This window comes from Sinocyclocheilus grahami, unplaced genomic scaffold (assembly GCF_001515645.1).
Source record: "Sinocyclocheilus grahami isolate Dianchi unplaced genomic scaffold, SAMN03320097.WGS_v1.1 scaffold477.1, whole genome shotgun sequence".
Lineage (NCBI taxonomy): Eukaryota > Metazoa > Chordata > Actinopteri > Cypriniformes > Cyprinidae > Sinocyclocheilus > Sinocyclocheilus grahami.
In genome coordinates this window covers 781,909-796,637 of record NW_015505656.1, presented here as the reverse complement: position 1 = coordinate 796,637, position 14,729 = coordinate 781,909, and positions in this window count along the sequence as shown.

Genomic DNA, 14,729 nt, shown 5'->3' with positions numbered 1-14,729 from the left:
ATATATATATATATATATATATATATATATATATATATATATATATATATATATATATATATATATATATATAAATCAGCAAGTAAACATTGAATTAAACATGCCAATTTAAAGCAGAAAGACTGAAATCATAATTCCTTGTAAAATGTACCCCAATAATCTTTGTTTTAATATTTAATACCATTTACAAAAATATTTTTTTACAATGTATGTTCTAGCCAAATAGTTAGATTTTCCATATATTAATATTATAGTAGTATATAGTATTATAGTATATTAATATTTTTTATAGTGTATGATGGAGACTTGAATGTACTACACAGAAGTAGTGACCCCTATAGCACATCATAAAATAACACAGGCCAAGGGTTTGTACGGGTCAGCGTTTGATCATTATCAGTGAAAATATCCGCAGCTTGACGGTTTTAACCCTGTAGACATCATCTGACATATCAGTCCATCCTATGACACGAGTTTGACATATTGCCAAAGACTTACAAAGTCTACACTTCTAATTGCAGGCAAAACTAGGACAGCAATCCACCGCATAGTTCACAGCCCTGGAGCCAAACGGCCCGCTCTCTGAAATGAGTTTCTGTTAGCATTAGCACAGAGCGCTAAACTCGTGACCTTTCGAGCCACAGCCAAGTGACTCCTCGTGTCCAAGTTCTCTCTTTTCCCTCCCTCCCATTAGCTCCCTTTGCTCTCCAGGCTACGGCAGTTTATCAGCCAGCCAGATACAATTGGTATTGGGATAAACCTCACAATCTTTTCGCGTAATCCTATTTTTCCAGCGCTACCATGTATAATGGGCTGATAGACTGGAACTTGCCAATGAGGAAATCTGAAGCTGACAAGGGGGAGACGCAGACAGGAAACGCCTCGCAGGCTTGTTTGAAGTCTTATTTTGAGGTGTCAGAAAATGATCCATGACACGAAGCTTCATAATGTGAAGAAAATTGTTTTTCACAGATGGAATGGAGTGCTTTTGGACGTTTACCAAAGCATTGTTTCAGATGAAATGTAATATTTACAGACCCCGCCCCCCTGTAAAAGAAGAATAAATGAACAAAGTGATGCGATAAACATGAATAATCACCTTGGAATAACAATGATTTAATAAATTAGCGTTTTGTGGCTTTCCAGTTTAGAGCATGTTCAGTCATATTTACTGCACAGCAAAAACAGCATTTTCTTATTGTGTGTTTTGTCTTGTTTTCCTTGCATTTCTTTAACCATCTTTAAAGATAAATTAGTAACACTTTATAATAAGGTCACATTAGTTAACAACAGTTATCTGCATTAGTTAACATGAACTAATAATAAAATAATATTTATAAAACAAAAATGTTGTTCATTCTAACATTTACTATTACATTACTATAACCAAAAGTTATATCTGCTAATTTAATGGAAGTGAGTTAACATATCCATCCATCCATCTCTATTTATTGGGATTTATGCTCAAAAACTAAATAATTAAAACAAATATTTTAACAATAGTAATAAAAAAATGTTTTATAAACGTTTTAAGTACATTTAAAATAATTGTCAACAGAGTAAGACAATTTGCTTACATTTATTTAAATGTAAATTTATTTATTAAAAAATCAAAGTGAATTTATAATTAAAAAAAAAATTGCCAACTGAGTAAGATTTTTTTTTTAAATTGCCAATTGAGTAAGAAAATAACTATTAAAATACAGAAATATCCTCTGAAAAGGAGTTTCATTATTTTCAAATAATTTTGCTTTTATTTAAATGTATTTATAAAAATTGAAATTGATTTATATTGTTTAGGAAAGCAATGTTATATACAGGTGTTTCTAGGATTTTTCTGAAAACAGGGCAAAAATACTAATTAAGAAAATTATTCTTTTGCAGTGAGCATAACATCTGCATGGGAAAAAAAACTTATATGTCTCAAGTTAACAGTAAATTTCATAGCAAACTTTGTATGGGTCAAAAATAGGGTTTTATTGAGTTCGGAGCCCATGGTCATTAGTCTCACTTTTCTGTCTGCTTCTGTGGTCTCAGGTGGCACATGTACCTCTTCGCCTCACCCATCTCTTAAAAACATGTCGGACCGTGCTCACACAGGGATGGCAAAGGCATGTTTCACTGTCACCAAATCCCCTGTAAATAACCTCAATGGGAGCCAATGAATGTCACCGGTCCTCTCAAGAGATGACACAATAGCAGCGAGTCCCAATAAACTTCAGCTGAGCTTCTGAGGGGCTGGTGGGCCGATCGGTGCTTTGGAAACAAGAGGAAATCATCGCTTTCTTTCCTCATCATGCCTCCCTCTGCAGATCAACATCTATTTAAAGATTTCTCACACTGCTTGAGTCATGATGAATGTTGTTTGGTAACAATACGACGTTCATTCATCATGAGATGATGAGGCATGAGAGCGGAGAGCAGAGGGGCAGATGTGTCAGGTGCCTTTCTGCTCTCCGCTATAGTTTGGCTTTAATTCATGTCAGGCGGAGAGAAAAAACACTTTTAAGTTCCTTTATGCCAAATTAAGCACTTCTAAATAGGGCGTTCTGGGGGCCATTAGTTCTGTTAAGCACACCAGCAATCAAAGCTAGTTTTTGCTCTTTTGTCACTGATGGAGCTGGAATCCATAATGACACATAAATGTTGTGTGTCTTTTTTCCATTCCTCACATACCCAAAGTCTCATACGAATAGCATTCCAGGAAAAGATAAATTATGTCAAGTGGGCTTAAACATAGTCATTAGTCATGTTAATATGCAATGACATCAAGCCATTATGATGTCAGGGGAAATGTGAAAAGCTCAGTTTCTGCAGTTCAAATCTTGACATCTGCGAAAAATTGCATATTCCTTGCTGAATTTCCTGCATGTTATGTAGAGTTGCAAGCATATTTATCCATACAAGTGCATTTTTGCAAGCGTATTTATCCATGTTTTACTCGATTTATTACTTTTTTCCTATTAAATGGACAGTTCACCTAAACATGAAAATTCGGTCATAATTTCACCTTCATGTCGTTCCAAACCTGTATGACATTCTTTCTTCTCTGAAACACAAAAAGAAAATTTGAAGAACAATGGGGTTCGAACAACATTGGGCCTCATTGACTTTATTGGCTGTCCCCATTGATTTGTTTCAGAAGAAAGTCAGGTTTGGAGCAACAATAAGGTGTGTAAATGATGACAGAATTGTTTTAAGTTTGTGCTACGGACATGAATGATACCTCCAATCATGCAGTTTGTTGAGAAGAAGTGCTATTTTTTTTTAATCAATAACATTTAAAATTAAAATGTACTTCGGTAGACATTAAAACAGATGAAAAACATACACTGGCGTACAATGAAGGCCACATCTAGGGACGAGAATATTATAGAGACTTGGAAGTGGTCTTTTTTTGACTAGCAAGCACCAAGCAACCATCAAGAAATCCCCTCGCAACCATGAGAAATCACCCAGCAAGAATGAGCAATCACCTAGCAACCACCGAGCAATCACAAGCAAACACCTAGCAACCATGAGCAATCACGAGCAATCACCTAGCAACCACAAACAATCACCTAGCAACTACAGAACAAAACTCACACAAAACACATAAGAAATCATATATCAACAACCTGGAAAACATTCAGAATTAACACACTCCCATGACAACTTATGACTATTTTAAGTTTGGAGAAATTATGGCATTTATTATGGCATGTCATTTGTAAGTTTTCGTACAATATGCTTACGCCTCCCTGATGGTTAGGCTAAAGCCCTGTTCACACCAAACACAATAACTATAAAGATAACGATAAAGATATAGTTCTAAAAATCGTTCTCAATATTAAAGAATACACGCCACAAATAACGATAAAGGCACAAAGAAACGATATCGTTGGAATCACTTTAAGAACTATTTTTTTCCACCTGATGAACGATACAAACATTGACATCCAATCAGAATCCATCCTGCTATCACGAGCTCAAATTTAAATCGGCAGAGGAACATGCACTTAGAATAAACAGACGATATCGTTCGCTGGTGTGGACGCTTATATCGTTATCTTTATAGTTAACATTCTTGGTGTGAATGGGCCTTCATGCTTTTTCCCTAAAAATTGTATGTTTCCCTATGAATTCCATCTTACAAATTCGTAAGAAATACCCACTTCATAATAGTTGAATATCGTCATGAAATCTAGTTGCTGAAAACATCAAAAGTATGCATTTTTCACAGAAAACCAGCATGAAAAGTAATTCCTTACCTTACAATATTACGGTCTCAGAATTGTAATGCTTTACATGACTCCTGTATTACTTTTGAGTTACTTTCACCAAAATAACTACAGAAGTAGAATTTAACATTCTAAAATGAAAAAATGTACTGCAGAGCATTTTACATCCAGTAGAGGATTACATACATATGTTGTATCATAATGACTGTGGGCTATCCAGACTACTAACAATATAGCTTATAATTGGCAAAGTGAAGGCTCAAAACAATGCAAGAAAGGATGACAGCCAGAATCACAAACGATCCAAGTCTGTCATAAGTATGGTAGAGGTAAAGCGATTATCTGGCAATATCTGTGAATAGCTTGGGTCTATTCATATTAGACACAACAGGACTATATGTAAACTCTAATGCCATGACCAGATGCGCATACGTCCATCTCGCAAACGTACAGTCTTCTGCCATCTTCACCCATTAGCCGCTTTTCCACTGGCCAGTGCGAGCCGGGGCATACAGCGAGCCGGGCGGGGTTAATAGCCTCGGACCTCGAGCACAGAGAGGCCGAAATCATGCCGCGCTTCCACTGTCGGGCCAGTAGCCTTGCAGCACTCCTGTAAAACCCGCTCTAAACACGCCTCCACTGGACTACGTCCCACAATACAAAGTTCCACCAGCGAGAGGGAGATGAATGAAATAAGTCACTAAACAAATATATCAGAAGCTGTCGTTTAGTCTTTATTTACAAACTTGGACATCACACGTGGCTATTGACTGACCACGAACAGGATATATAACTTATTTGCGGCATTTTTGATTTTTGATTAATGTCTCACGGTCGTGCTGTTTTTATTTTCTTTGAACAATTACATTTTGGGCTAAAAGTGTGTTGTAACGCAAGTGTTACTGAACATGTACCGAGTAAAATATTACTGAAAATTGATTAGTAATGCCTTACACTACTGCGTTACAGCAAGAAGTAATCCATTACTGTAATGCATTAGTTTTGTAACGCGTTACTCCCAACACTGATAATAAACATCAGAAAATATACAAATCAAGCTGTTTTTTGCAGTTCATCTAAAAACACTCATATACCGACATTCAAACTTTCATAGACATTCATACTGTGTAGATGATTTCAGCCTTAGGTGTGCTCTCTATATTAGGTTTTTGTAAATTTTATGCCAAAGCCTAAAACAACCCTAAGCATACTTAAATGTTAACACTGTTCTTTTGCTTCTAGCAAGCGCTGGTATTTCCTTCAGGAAATGCAAATCTAGTTTTTACCCTATTATACTATGATTGCTGTTTCCTGTACGTCAAAACCCATTCCTGCAATGTGGCTTTAACTGCTTAGCCGTAAAGAGAAATATCACCTCACCCAATTATTCCACGTGTGGCCGAAATACTATAAACTACACCTGTGCTGCTTTATAGAAAACCTGTTATGTGATACAGTGTCACAGCTCACAGCCACACAATGAAGTTACTATGCTTTTACATACTTTTAAATAACCTCCAGATCCAAAGTTACTCTGTAGATCAAATTACTCACACATTTCCCCCAACCGATACAGTAATACAGCTGGCAGAGTTTCATACTGATTTTGGCTGCACCGGAACATTTAGTAGAAAATGGAACATTTTAGTCGGGGTAACCAATCCTCTTGAAGTTTGACACTTGCCATTCAAAAGATCAACTTTTCGGAGAACTAACTTTTGAAGCGCACTCGTAAAGGTCACGGAGAGAGAAGTTTAACTAGGTGCCATAATGTGGCGAGAGAATAAAAAATTATGTGTGAGATAAATTATCATTAGATGGGCAAGGCCTTGATTTATCGTGATATTCTACAAATTTTGAAGGTATTAAGAGTGCCCTGAAAGAGCACATTAACAAGTCACATAAAAAGGCGAATTAAAAATCCCGGCTCTTTATGCGAGTAAGGTGAAGAGTCGCATGAGAGATACAGTAAATCGTCCGAGAACGATAGTGTTTAACTTTCTCTCTGATGATATGCCTCGATGGGCGGTTCCCGTTTAAGTTTTGCCGCACCGGGTCATTTTTGGAAGCTCATTAAAGACACTTGCTAACAGGTCTCGTAAAATATGAGCAGAAATTAGCGGTCGTAATTTGACAGAAGAACTAAGGCAACAATAACGATGGGAAATAAGGTGACAGAGACACGATAACACTAATGCCTCCCTCCATTAGGGCTCCGCCCGAGCAAATGTCATTCATATTTTAGCGAGCGAACTCCGCTAATTGGCTCAAGCTCTAGTCTCCTGAATTAAATCTCTCTCACCTTTAAAGCCGAATCATTTGAATTCAAAAGAAAGCACAAGTGACAGGGAATGAGTGTGGGAGAGGCAAGGATTGACGAACGGGGGAAAAAAGAAACGGCTCCTTTTAATGAGATAAAAAATCTTGCTTCTCCCCATTTCCCAGCTATAATTGCTGATTATGTTGTTATAGACTCTCAACTTCTCCGTCTTTCTTCTGGATCAGGATGATTTAGGGTGGCGTGACAAGGCTTCAAAGGCAGCCGGGAGCTCACCGAGGCTCATTTAGGCTCCCCTGTGCCAGGCCACAGGTACGGGAGAAAGGTAAACACTGCTTGCTTATAGGTAATTACCCCCTTGGCCCGAGCGGGTCTGATCATTGCTAGCTGACCCCTCTCGTAATAACCCTTAAGGGCAAATTGTATTTCTTTTGACAGTTTAATTAGATATTCAGCAGTAGGGACACAAAGCAAGCTAGGCCATGAATATTTAAATAGAGTGACACCAAAAGAGGTGAAGAAAATCATGAAAGAAGCCTCAGCGTACTGAATGACAGACAAGGGGATATTAAGCAAGTGATTCTAATCAATAATCTCTTGATCTCCTACATATTAATACACTGCCTGCTGGTGTTAGGCTCATAACAAGAGGGGTAGCAGGGCAGGAGGAACGGGGCGAGGACAAGCTGACAGTAGGAAATGGAGACAGAAGTGCTGCTCTGTGGGGGCGCCGCCGTTGTCCCGAGCCCCCCGGAGGGCACGTTAACCAACCAGAACAAGCCAACCCTCAGCCCTCTTCGATCTAATCCAATCTGTGAGATTGGCAGCTCTGGGCGTCTCCAGACTAGACCGTTATCTGATCAGACAACGTGGAGACATTTGCATGCAAATGAGGAACACGGACCACCCAGGGCCAATCAGGGCCGAGACAGGGTGGGCATCCACCAATCAGATCCCCCTGGGATCTCTGGACATGTCACTCACTTGTGGAGCAAACTTTACTAGTTCCCAGCCAACAGGGGTCACGGGCAGCCAATAAGGGGATAAACACTGTAGCATTAACATCCAAGAGATGCGCTGATCTATAAACATACATAATTTACCATAGCGAGGATTCCGGAGTGAAGATGCTCATCTGTATTAAAAAGAGTGAGGGGAAGGAGAGATGATTGATTAATTACGGCTTAATCCACTGGAGTTGGTTTGCTGAGGGTCGCAGCATCCCGTTCATTTATAAAACCCGTGGCAGTGGCACCTTATTAGAGCTGATGGGTCTCCACGCTGCTGCTGTGTGTTATAAGAGGCAGGACATGTTTTCTGAATTAATGTTTCTCATGTTCGCCTACAGTTCTGTACACATGCCAGGGTTTTTATAACCCCGTTCAGAGCTTCACATCTGCGTAATGAGATGTGTGAGAGAAGAAGCAGAAATCCAGCTACTGTAGGAGAGGGGTCAGCGTCCCGTCCTCCTTGGGAACTGCATTGTAAGACATAAGCGCACATACATATTCATTCAGCAACTGCAAGGTCAACGGGCAATGCTAATATTGCTGCATTCGTTTATAGCGTGCGCCAGGAACTGACACTGAAATGCTAATGGAAAATGAGTCTAAGGACTTGTTAGTTTGCAACTGTTGGTGAAATTGAAATTAATTTAAAGTTAAGCTCATTCCAAAACCTAGTGAACATAATATGACAGCACTGCATGTATCACTTATAAGGAACACAATCCCAAAATGCATTGCATCAGCTACTGTATATAAAAATAAATCAATATAAAAAAAAAAATACGATTGTAATAAAAATAAATATAAACTATAAATAACATATACATGTATTTATAATAAATATAAAAGAAAAATCCATAAATGAAAGTATGAAACTACATCAATTTAATAAAAACAAAGCACTGCATGTATCCTATATGAAAAACATAATCCCAGAATGCATTGTACCAAGCTGAGTAAATGCAGGATATAAAAATAACTGTAATAAATTAATATGAAATGTTTTATACTTATAGTAAATATAAAATAAAAAACTGCAATAAATGAAAGTATATGAAACTAGATCAAACTAATAAAAACATGGCACTACATGTACATGATCCTTTATGAAGAACAAACCCAGAACAGTAAGTATATATAAAAATAAATTAATTCATATAAAAAATAATTAACAATAAAACAATAAAAAAATAATCAAATATAAAAAACAATTGTAATAAAAATACATTTAAATAGTTTTCCCCCATAACCATTAAACAACATAAATAAAATGTTATAAAAATAAATAAAAACATGGCACTACATGTACATCACTATTTTCGCCCAATTTTTGTGTGTGCATATTTTTTAATGATTATAAGAGTACTACATCAGTAGATTACTAGGTTTTGGAAAATAGTCTTAATAATAAATAAATATCATGTTCAATTTAAGTAGGTTGGTAGAATGGAACTAGATACTAATACTGTCATTCCAATTTAAGCATCATGTGATAAATTGAAGATGTCAAAGTTGAGGTTACCAATATCCCATGACTATGCATGTCCAAATGTCCTAATAACAGAGCCCTCCTTCCCTCCACGGCTAGCCGTAATCCCGCTCTACTCTCCCAGGCATGGTTAACATGAAAACAAATGACTGCGGTCGGCCGGAGGATGTTTGACAAGCAGCAGTGAATAACCACAGCAAGGCTGGAGATATTCTTGGCCGCCAGCATCGTGAGAAAATGTGGCTTCGCTCAGGAATATTCTGGGGGAAGACCAAAATCTGGAAGCAATTACGAAAGACCAAAAACAAGTAAATTCCATATTACCTCTGTGGACATTGTAGAAGGGTGGCTGGCGAGATATATTTTGGTGAGGTTTACTTTCTGGAGCTTAGCAACATAAATTTGTTGTCACCGAACTATTAAACACAGCGGACACATGTTGGCGGAGTTCGAAGGAAAGGTGCATGAAACTGATCATAGGATAGCCCATGTAATAATATAGGAAATGGGCCCGCTGTTGGACTTTAATATCCCCCGACGACACTCAGCTGTCAATGGCCTCCACCATCGCCAGGAAGCATGGCGGCTTCTGCCAGAATCACAGGATTTATCCTCCTTCACATGGAGCCAGTGAGAAGAAATGCCTACAGTCAGTGGGAATCCATAAAGGAGGGACGGGAGAGAGAAAAAATAAGATTAAGGGAACGCGAACGAGTGGAATCAGAAAAAGTCGTGGGAGGAAGGCATGGGATGAGATAGAGGTATCCTCTTGTGCTCTTAAAAACATAACTAACATCCTTCAGCTGCTGATAGAAGAGACAAAGGCTATCTGGGAATTTCCCTTCTCAACTTTGAACCTGGAACAGTGATTTAAAACGGGTCGGATTTTATACAATAACATGCATACACCTGGTTAACGCATTAGCTGATACTTAACAGTTGTAAATCTGAAGTTTAATAGATACATGGCAAGGTTATTTACTACCATTTTCCGTCAATAGGAACAGCACAAAAGATATGAAACACTGTGTGTTTCTTCAGAAAGTCTTCAGAAAAACCATATGTTCTATTTTTTTGTCCGTTTCGAGCGAGTCTGAGAGAGAGCTTGGTAACTTGATATTTCCTCGTACCTATGGGAAAATTCGGAGACAAAAAGATCAAATGATGAATTTCCTGCTCTTTTTTGGCTTTTTCCTTCAAGCTCTCCAACGTTGCTCAGCTGTGGTTCATGTTTGAGCAATAAATGCTCGTGGTTCTAATCCTACCCCAACATAAACACTGTATACGTTTACATTTGACTTGAACTTGAGCATTAGCTGCAATAAATCAGCACAGTTATGCAACCATATGCATACTGCAGCGCCAAGCTCTCAGCACTGGCGTAGTAGAATAAAGCAAGCTTTAATAGGTTATCTTTTAACCATGGTAAATCCACTGTAACTCTTGTGGCTTATTGGTAATGTAAAATGGCTGGAATGGCAATATGCTAAAAAAAAAAGTTACTACATTTTTTTTTTTCTGAAGAATGAAACTTATCCACGCCATAATGTAATGTTGTGCATTGCTATAGAGTTGCTGCTTTCTGGAAGAGCACATGTATATTTTTTTCACCTGTTTTACCTATAAATTGTAACAGTATTTTACAATATTACTGTTTTTATTGTATTTTAAATTAAATAAATGCAGCCTTGGTGAGCAAACTTTACTGTGTATGAGCTTCTCAAATCCAAGTCAGATCTGTTTTGTAAGAACACATGATTGAACCATTAAAAAGTCTGCTGTGCTATATGTAGATCACAATTTCTCTGTGTAAAGAAATGGAAACGCTACTAAACACAACAGCAATCGCATGATGCCATTTCAAGGCGTATTTACCGTTGTTATGTCTGTAATCAGCAAGCGAATAGCTGTAAAGCGTGTTAGCGCGGGTGTGATAGTCAGTCATCAGCACTTGTTGCCGAGCATTTCACGCCAAGTGCCACAGCAATATGGCTGACAATTCTCTTGACAGAGGGAATGAGGGGATGCGTGACACATGTAAATACGAGTATCGCTCTCACACGCACGTTACACCAAACACATGAGTCCCCCGGGAGCGTGTAATAACCGGGCACGTTTATTCTTCAGTTTTTTTTCTTTTTCTTCTACACCCCATTACTGCCTTATCAGAGACTCAGTTCTCCTGTAATATGACAGTTTGAAAAGAAACAGAGCGAGGTAGGGGGAAAAAAAGCATAAATAAAACACATATAGTGTAGTTCTGTTTGTCAGTCATCACCTATACATCAAAGTAAGGTTCAGCTGAAAGCAAATCAGAATTGACTGCAAGTATTAATAAAAAATAAAAAAAAACAATCATTTAGATTATTGGAGTGGAAACATACGGGGGCAAAAGATTCACGGGGAGAAATGAAATCAATTAAGACAGCGAACCTGAATGACGTTTTTAATATAAATAAATGGGCCATCAGGGAACGCTCCCCCATTACGTGTCAGGAAAAGTTAGATTAGGAGGGTTGTGTTGCACAAACGCGTGGAGGTTTTCCCGCTGATATCAGACTGTCTCGGGCGGAGCTATTCCCTGAAGCGAGGTCTCCCCAGCAGGCTTCATACAGCCGCAGAAAGGCCCTCTGGCTGTGAGCTGCATTTTTAATGGGGATTGTATACAAGATTGTGATATGCTGAAGAGCATTATGGAGGTTAATATTTCTCTCACATTCCACTGAAGGTCTGACCGGTTGTATGAGCTGGGAAATATCTGTATAAATGTTATGGCACTTTAAAGTCCCATAAGAGACAGTTTCACGGAGACGTGTGTATTTCATGCATCTGCATTTAATTAGTCAACTTCAAAGTCTAACTTCAAATCTTGAACATGAAATTCACTCACAAAAAAAAAGTCAAACTGTGACATCACTTCCATTGCACAGACTGTTGAATAATGTCAACCAATGGACCGAAAACTAGTTAGCAAATTCAGTCAGGTCTAGCTTTATTATGGCTACTTTTCATGATCGAATACATTTTAAACAGTCAAAATGAATGTATATTAAATGCAGAAATAAAATTATTATGTTTAACATATAATACTAATTATTGTTAGGAAATGGAATAATTAAAATTATATATATATAGATATGATATGATACATGGTTCAAATTAAAATTATATTTATGATATGATTGTATATTATTAATTATTGTATATTATTGTTATTGTATATAATTATATGATGTTACTAATTTGAATTATATATAATTAAAAATATTCAAATTAATTTAGAGTTTATATATTATGCTATTATATATAACTAATTTAACTATATATATATATATATATATATATATATATATATATATATATATATATATATATATACTTATTTTACACACACACACATATATATATATATATACACACACACATTTACATTAATTACATTTAATTCTAACTGATCACATTTATCTATATACTTGTTTTTTATTTATTTATTAAACAAAACAAAAAAACAGCGTTCTAACAGCGTTCTCTATTCTTATTTCTGTTCCATCTACTTATAAAAAAAAATAAAATAAATACAAACTTGCTACATGTACTGTTAGACTAACCAGGATCACTTAAATATGATTGCTTTTCTTGGTTTGATTACTTCTATTGTTCTCATTTGTAAGTCGCTTTGAATTTGGATTCAGTTAATGTCTGCTAAATGATTCAATGTAAATGTAAATATGTTTGACCGATTTACTGTTTACATCAAATCTAAGGCATACGCAAAAACAACCATGGCAACAATATCTGCCCCCCCCCCAAAAAAAACCCCCCCACAAAATATTCAGTTAATTGATTTCAAGGTTTTAAAAATTAAGTTGTTTTTTTTTTGTCAAGTGAACCCAACATGATGCCATACTCTTAAATGTGTGCAATATATCATCAGAAAAAGAAAAGGAAAAAAATAAAGTTTTGATGATATACCTCATTAAGATATTATATGCGACTCTTTTCCTCTTTTTGTCTAATTACGTGTCGACACTCGTGTGGTACCTGGGGACGGAAGGCGAGCTACAGTTGTGGCAGCACTGCACACCCTACAGATGACCTCTTTTCTCATTAAGAGCCCGAGCTTCACCATTTATCTTCCCCATCAGAGTTGCTTCACACACCGCACCGACAGACACTGCTTCGTAATTATGCCAAATATAAATTTACAATGAATAATGAATACAGCTGCATTAACGGTGTCCTTACTGCTGTGAATCACACCTGCTAAAGACAGGCTGCTTTCAGAGAGAGTTGCTTCTTTATGCACAGAACTCTCTCACAACATCTCTCACACTGAGGTAAGGAAACCTTTATTGACAGCAGATGTTCTCAACTGGTGGGTCACGACCTGAAATGAGGCACAAAAAAAAACATGCAATCATGCATACGTAGGACAGCAGAGTAAATAAGCTTATCGATGCCTCACATTTTCATCGTTGCCATGGAAGTGCATTCATACTCAATTCATACTCAATCATACTCCTCTGCCACTTAGGCTATGTAATTAGGCAGATACCAAAGTTAAAGAAACCTAAACGGTAAATACATTAATTAAAAACTCCAAAAACACTAAACATGACTATAATACTATAATATTGTTGTTCAGTGAATTATTGGCTTCATGAGGACATGAAACCAATGCAGTTTAAAAGACATTTAGATGCCTATTTCAGGTTTATAATTTGCACAGTTCTTACAATTTGCATAATTTTACACATATAGCCTAACTTACATGTATGGGCTATATATAATATTACCATGAATAAGAATATTTTTTATAACTTTTAAATGATAAAATAGTGTTTCTATGACTCAAACAGTCGAGCATCGATCATGACAATGATTGTCAGGCTATGCATAAAAATAATGATAAAAATGCTATTCAAGTCATTGTTGAATGAATGACTGAATTGTTATTATTTAGGCCTTATAGAATTTGTTTTATATTTTTCCAAAAATGGAAACATGCAATTTATATCACCTTTGATAAAATTGGGCAAATTCATGAATTTAAATAAATAAATAAACAAACAAACAAACAAAGACTATTTTAGGTTGATAGTTGATATAGGGCCTTATGAATTTTCTTATTATTTTTTTCCAAAATGGAAAAATGCCATTTAAGTCATTTTGGGGAATTTTTTTTTTTATTTTTTTTTTTTTTTACATTTATGATTTTAAACAAACAAAGGTTATTTTAGGTTGATATTTGATATAGGGCCTTAAGAAATTTGTTTTACTTTTTTTTTCCAAAGTGCAAAACTTCCATGCCAAACTGTTTTAGCTTGCTAGTTTATGTAGGGCCATATTATTTTTTATTTTATTATTATTTTTTTTTTTTTCAAAAAATTAAAGTGTTTTCATTAGAATCACTGGCATCTGTTTCAATGGTTTAACTAAATTTTGATAATCAAAAAAGATGCATAATCAATTGCATTGACAAAACTAACAATTTAATAATATATTAACATGTATATAACAAAAGCAGTAGATGAAACTGTGCCGCTCGTTCACACAGAGACACGCAGACTTCATATTTAAGTAGCAGTCTTTCTGTGCTTTAAGTGTACATCCCTACTTTTGATTTATTCATCCAAATGTTGCCAAATTCCATGACATTCCACGTTATACAGTAAGTTCTATTTTTATGACTGGATTCGGCAGTTCTGTCCACATTGTCCGCATTGCAGAAATCA